Source organism: Halyomorpha halys, unplaced genomic scaffold (genome assembly GCF_000696795.3).
Source record: "Halyomorpha halys isolate HHAL.00 unplaced genomic scaffold, Hhal_1.1 Scaffold104.1, whole genome shotgun sequence".
NCBI classification, from domain to species: domain Eukaryota; kingdom Metazoa; phylum Arthropoda; class Insecta; order Hemiptera; family Pentatomidae; genus Halyomorpha; species Halyomorpha halys.
Genome location: NW_027107578.1, coordinates 1743149 through 1749696, shown reverse-complemented (window position 1 = coordinate 1749696; position 6548 = coordinate 1743149). Strand labels below are relative to the sequence as shown.

Sequence of the window (6548 nt, the reverse complement as noted above, 5' to 3'; positions counted from 1 at the left end):
GAATGAGTAGGATATAAATGACCATGGATAGTTGGGACGCGGTTAGAAATCACACATTATAATATTTTATACTATAAATAGTATAAATATAAATATGTATTTAAGAATGGATCGAATAAGTTAATTTTCAAGTTGGAAGTAATTGAAATAGCACTACTACTGTTAAACGAAACTTTCATGGTATAGTCCTAACAAAAATAAAATAGAAGAAAATTTGACTCATTTGTGATACTCCTATATTATTATGCCAGATTAATTTAGATCCACATTTTTTACAAATACAGTTGTATTTTTGTATACAGCATATAAATATAAATAATAATTAAAAGAGTGAGAAATTTAATATGGCTGTGAGAAAACATTTAAAAGTAATACACTCCAATGATGATATCAATGCGTCCGTGTTATTTTGGGATCGTTCGGGCGGACTAAAATACACAAAATAACACTCCACTTTTATTAGTGTTATTGTGTTGTTTCAATCGAATATATTTGCTTTGTCAGTTGTTTCCCCCGTCCATTTATGAGTCTATCGACTGTTTGATCCGAAAAAATAATGAACCCCCAATTGTAATTGCTTCTTAATAAGTTTATTATTATTATTATTAGGAAAATTTGTAGAATTACACATTCAACAAATTTTTTGCATGCAGTTTTTACTATCAAAACTATAATATGAGACTAGGAGTGCTATCCTTACATCCACCAGCCAGGATCGTTCTGCGTTTTGCCGGCTTTTCAGGATTTTTACACAATTTTTTTTTAACATAGAATTTTTGCAAATTATTATTTTGAAGTTTATAAATTTATTTTCTGATGTATTCGTTTGTGTTTACTCATCCAATAACATTTTTCACATGTTCAAATGTGTTTTTTTATCAATAATAAATATATATTTTTTATAATGTCTTAGATTATTTCACGTTTTGTAAATGTTTTATAGATAATGAGGTGACATAAAACATTTTTCTAGAGTCCTTATTCAGTAATCCAGTTAAAAAGCCTGCAGAACATTCATTATCATCAGATCGCATATATGGATTCAATGACATAAGGGGGTGACAACAATGCTTAAAAAAAAAGGTATTTAAACCTTATTTGGATGAATATTACATTTTATATGTTATATAATGCTTATTGAAATCAAATGAAAAGATAAAAAAAATATCGTGCTTTTAAGTGGTTTTTCAGGGAAGCCCCGTGGTTAAAGTGTTGGGAAGATTTATATGAATACCAGTTATATATACTGAGTATTAAGAATGATAAGAAAATTACTGAGGTGGAAAACAATAAACTCAGGGGTTTAGTAGTGACAACCAGGAAATAATTAATAACTGCATAACAATATCCATTGCAGTCCTAATTACATTCATGACATAGTAGTAAACAAAAGACTATTGTCAGAGAACTAAGCAAGGAAATAACATAATCCGCTAAAGCAGTGTTGTCTAGAAATTAAAGTCTGAACTAAGATAAAAAAGAGTTGATCTCAAATGTTTAATTAAATTACGTTAGTAGAAGAGATAAAAGAAAACAAATAGGCGATTGGTGGAATGCATTCCTACAAAAAGGGAGTATTTAAACAAAGAGTCCTAGAACACATTTACAAAAAACCTCATGCTGAAAAACAGTATGTTATTAGTTTTTAACAAACAGAAGCACTAATGAGTCTAATATCGGTATCGATACGTAATATCGAAATAAAACAAATATTTATTTTTCAACCTTCCCGAAAATTTCGCAACTAAAATTGTTTCACCATTGAAATATCGATATTTCCATTAAGTAATCTTGAAATATCGTTGCCAAACCTCGATATTGATATTTATAACAAATTCGAATTTCGATATCAATATACATATTCCAATAAAATTATATTGTTAAATTTATAACTTGCCGTAAATTTATCGATATATCATCATAAAATAATCTTGGCTTATCATGGTGAAAGTTTAATATCGATAATAATAAGAAAGTTGAATACGGATATTGATATATTACATTGACATCAAATTGAAATATTGAATTTTATAACTTTCCTTAAAATGTCTTAAACTTTCACTAATAAAATACCAATATTAATAATGAATTTGAATATTGATATTAATAATAGATATTGATATGTAATTTATAATGAAATTTTAATATTTAATTTTAAACTTTTTCTAATATTTCAAAATCTTTTTCATACGAAATATCTATATTTCTATTTAACAATCCTGGAATATTGTTGCTAAGTTAGAAATCGATATTAATTGAAAAGTAGAATAACCATATCGATATGTGATTAAATTTTTAATTTTTAAACTGTCCTTAAAATATCCAACGATAGTTAATAAAATATCAATATTTCGATTAAATAATCTTAGCATATCGTTGCTAAAGTTTGATATCGATATTAATACGAAAGTTGAGTATCGATATCAATATGTATAATCGGATTAAATTTAAATATTTTATTACAAATCTGTTCTGAATATTTTTATGTCTTTTTAATGAAATATTTTTGACATTCTTTTTTTTAACCAATAGAATTATATTTCCGTAAATTGGTAACACAAATTTTTTAAATGTTAAAAAAAAAAATTAAAAAATGCAAGCCTTATCTGTGCGGGAATTAATTCTACTCCAAAAAGTAGACTAACTCAAAAAATTATCTGGTATTAACACAATTAAATAATGTTGAACATTTTTTTGTTCTCGTAAGGTTAAAAAGCACTAAACAGATAATAGGATAAATACAAAAGACAGAAAATAATAAGTTGTATCTCTGTCAAAAAATAAAATATGTTATTACAACTGTTCTGAAACATTAATATGAAAATCCATATGATTACTATAATTATGGAAATTGAAATATTGATGACATTCAATGGACATTATAGTTAGTTAGTAAGTAGTAGTTGGACATTAGTAATTGTCCTATTTCTAGTTATATCTAATTTCATATTGATCCTTATTATTTATTTTTCGATCATTGGTCTCGTCGTTATATGTGAACCTTTTAAAGATAAGACCGGGCATAATTACAGGATTTTGGGGCCAGAGTGGGTAGGGAAAAATTCTTTTGTATTATTTTTGGTGTTGTCTTGTTGAAGTGTTGTAAGCCCGTCGTCGTACATCTACCCATACTTGTTATGAATGTGTATCAAGACAAGTTTTTACTTCTAAAGTTCCTTCAAACCTTTTTTTTTTAAATTATTTTTTAAAGAAACTAGGTATATTTTACAAGGTTTGACTAGAATAAGACAACATTTGTTAACAAGCCGGGAAATTGATAAGAGAAAGCGAAATAATTTGTTTGGTAAAACCGAATCTAGAAATAGATCAAGCAATGCAGCGACGTGATTCAACGAAACTGCTTTATTTTAACAAATTGTCGGTTATTAGAGTTGGGAAATGGTTGTTGGTTCTGTTCGGGGGAGGGAAGAGGGGGGGGGAGGAAGGAGCGACCGAAAGAGCTAAATTGGTTCGCGTGAGCCCTGGTCCTTTACTCTACAGGAAAAAAAATTCTTGCAAATAAACGGCTTCATTAGACAAATGATTTCCCATTATTCTGCTTTCCTCCGTTCTGGGATCTCCTGGCTAAGGATGACACGTTCATTTTTCCTCGATGTATTGTTCGAACGTATCTCAATAAATTATATTACTAATTTATTTTATAGTGTGTGTACGGTCAAAATATTACTTTTACTTGTATCAAACTTCATAAAAGTATATTAAACCGTTTACATCAATTAAATGATTAAATTAACTTTAGTGAAAAATATAAGAAACCAGAGGTTAAAGTACCCTTATTGGGGTAAGTGCACCACTTATTGACAGGTCAAACTTTATTTTTGAAGATTAATTGTTTGGTGCCAACAACCGTTCCAAAATTTTTGATAGTTGTAACCTGGTGGTTTAGCTTACAGCTGGCACAAATATTTTAACGGTTATAGGTACCAAATTCTTAATAAAAAAAAAAAGATGATCGTACTATAAATGTTGCATATCTTACCTTCTAGTAGTTTCTTACAAACAGAACATGAATATGATTATAAATCATAAAAATTGTTAGTAATAACGGAATTAACCCATCAATGGGTATGCGCTGCCTCTGAAAGCTTAACTGGTGGGAGCTTTTGAGTCCCCAAATATTCCATCCAGGCACTTTGTCCTAGGTTTTCCCACTCCTTTTTTCCTATGTAGTTCTCCGGTTATCTTAGGAATTCTGGAGTCATCTATCTGAGAGGCTTGTTCTGTCCTACGTAGCTGTCCGATTTTAATGAACCTGGCCAAAATTATTTTGCCAAAGAGGTCATGCAGCTATTGGCTTTTTCTTTAGACAGCGCAGTCTTTTAATAGTTCAAAAATTCTCCGAAGTATCTAGAATACGTAAGAAATTTCTACTCATTTGCCTTGGTGGTGCCCAAGATTCTGAACCGTACGTCTATAAAAATAAAGACGCTAGATTTAGAAAAGAAAGGTCTACTACGGATTAGTTTTTTCCGCCAGGATTATCCTTTAGAAGGTTTGTTTGTTTGTTTAGTGGCGCCAAACTTCATTGGTCATCAACGCCATTTATATTTTATTTAATTTTGCTAATATTCGTTAAATTTTATTTATTTTTTAATTTGATTATTTATTATTTTATTTATTTATTTTATTATCATTTTTTCCCTTATATCAAGTTATATTTTTGTCAGTAAATTTTGTGATTTCAAAAACTGAAACACCAATTCTATTGCCTTATCATTGTCTCCAAGGGTTTTTGGGATATCTTGGTTTAGTCCTAAGCTATTGAGGTGTGGTGTGAAATATGGGCATCGTTGGAAAACATTGCTTATTGTTAAATTGTTATTGCAATACAATTTTGAAATAAGATAGGAGTGGGTGAGCCTCGTGTGACCTATTCTCAGCCTGGTCAGTGCATCCTCCTCTCTACGGCATTTGCGACTGAAGGTACCCCAGGGCTTGACATCCTTTTTAATAATTTTCAATTTACTCATTGGGCTTTCGTTCCACAAGGATTGCCATTTATCTTTGACTTCCTTTACAAGAGGCCTACTTATCTCTGACGGAGTTAAAATTGCTTTAGAAGGTATCCAAGCATTATAGTTTGTATTGTTGAGTACACAAGATGGCTACACATTTATATAGATTTTAAGGAGGCATATGATTGCGTGGATTGGAGGAAATTATTTGAAACCACGGAGGACCTAAATACGTTTTGTGAGGATGACCTTGTGTAACATCGAGTAAAACGTATTAAATAAATAAAATAGAAAAGAAAATACTAAAACACATATTCGTATTAGTACTAAAATTAAAGCTAGCTGAATGTACTATACACTAGTTTATAACGCCTATATTCGTAGGAGTATTAATTTTTATGATATTTGCCAAACTAGTTACAAAATATTGATTTCTAGTTGTTCGGACAAAATTCTTATTTAAGAAAAAGTATATCCCAGATAATAAGACGTACGTTCAAATGTCTGCTAACTCTAACACTCAAATTAAATCTAGTTTAATGTACTATAAAGTAGTTAAGGACATTGATTTTTGTAGAAATAGTAGTTTTCGTGATATTTCCTAAAATAAATTGATTTCTATATGTTTATTTTGTCCAAATATGTAAAATTCATAAAAACTACTAACCCTATAGACAGAAATGTTATAAACGACTTCATAGAACATTAAACTAACTGTAATTAGAATGGTGTCAGACATCTGTTCGTCGTGTTTCCATAGATCAATTTAGGTCATAAATCAAAATTTTTTTTCTGAACAATAAAAAATCAATATTTTGTAAATTTATTTAAGCAAATATCACGAAAACAGACTTCTGTACGCCTAATCGTAGACTCATCAAATTTTACTAGTAACTATACACAGTTTTCATTAAAGTAATTATAAATAGGGGTGGAATAACTGACTTTTTTCTCCTCTTGGGCTCTTGGACTATAAGATCTGATCATGGCTCCCACAGAAGAAAACTAAATTGCTGTTCTTTTTTTCTAATTCAAATTTTTATTTATTGATAAATATTACAATCTGCCACAACGTTGTTGGGCAATAGGTAATAGTGATAACTGATACTAAATAATAAATACTAAAATAAAATAACATAAGAATAAAAATAAATGAAAATCTCTCTCTAAATATATGCAAACAGAAGGATAAAGAGAATTTACATAATTAAACTAAGTACATGAAAAAATAAATAAATAATCAGCAGTCGTATTTACACACTTATATACAATATTTACACTATCGACCTGAGGATCTCTGAGCCCACTCAACCCTTATGTATGAGAGGTAGAGAAGAGTTCTTTGAGATCCCAGCGCATCTCTCTCCCCGTCTTTTGGTTTTAACCCATTTATTCAAGATAATATAAATTCTACTGAAAAGGTTTAAAGAACAATAATAAAATTAATTTTCAGTCCTATAATTAACATATAAGTAAGTTTTATCGTTTTTTTTATTTTTAAAAATAATATTTCGGATACGAGTAATTTAAAATCATCAGAGTATATAACTGTTTTATATATATATGTATATA

General features: G+C 29.1%; 1 protein-coding gene across 2 annotated transcripts in view; it reads right to left on the bottom strand.

Moving 5' to 3' along the window:
* Positions 1 to 6548, bottom strand: part of LOC106677602 (uncharacterized) — a 938458-nt gene that overhangs the window by 198352 nt on the left and 733558 nt on the right. The window lies entirely within an intron of this gene.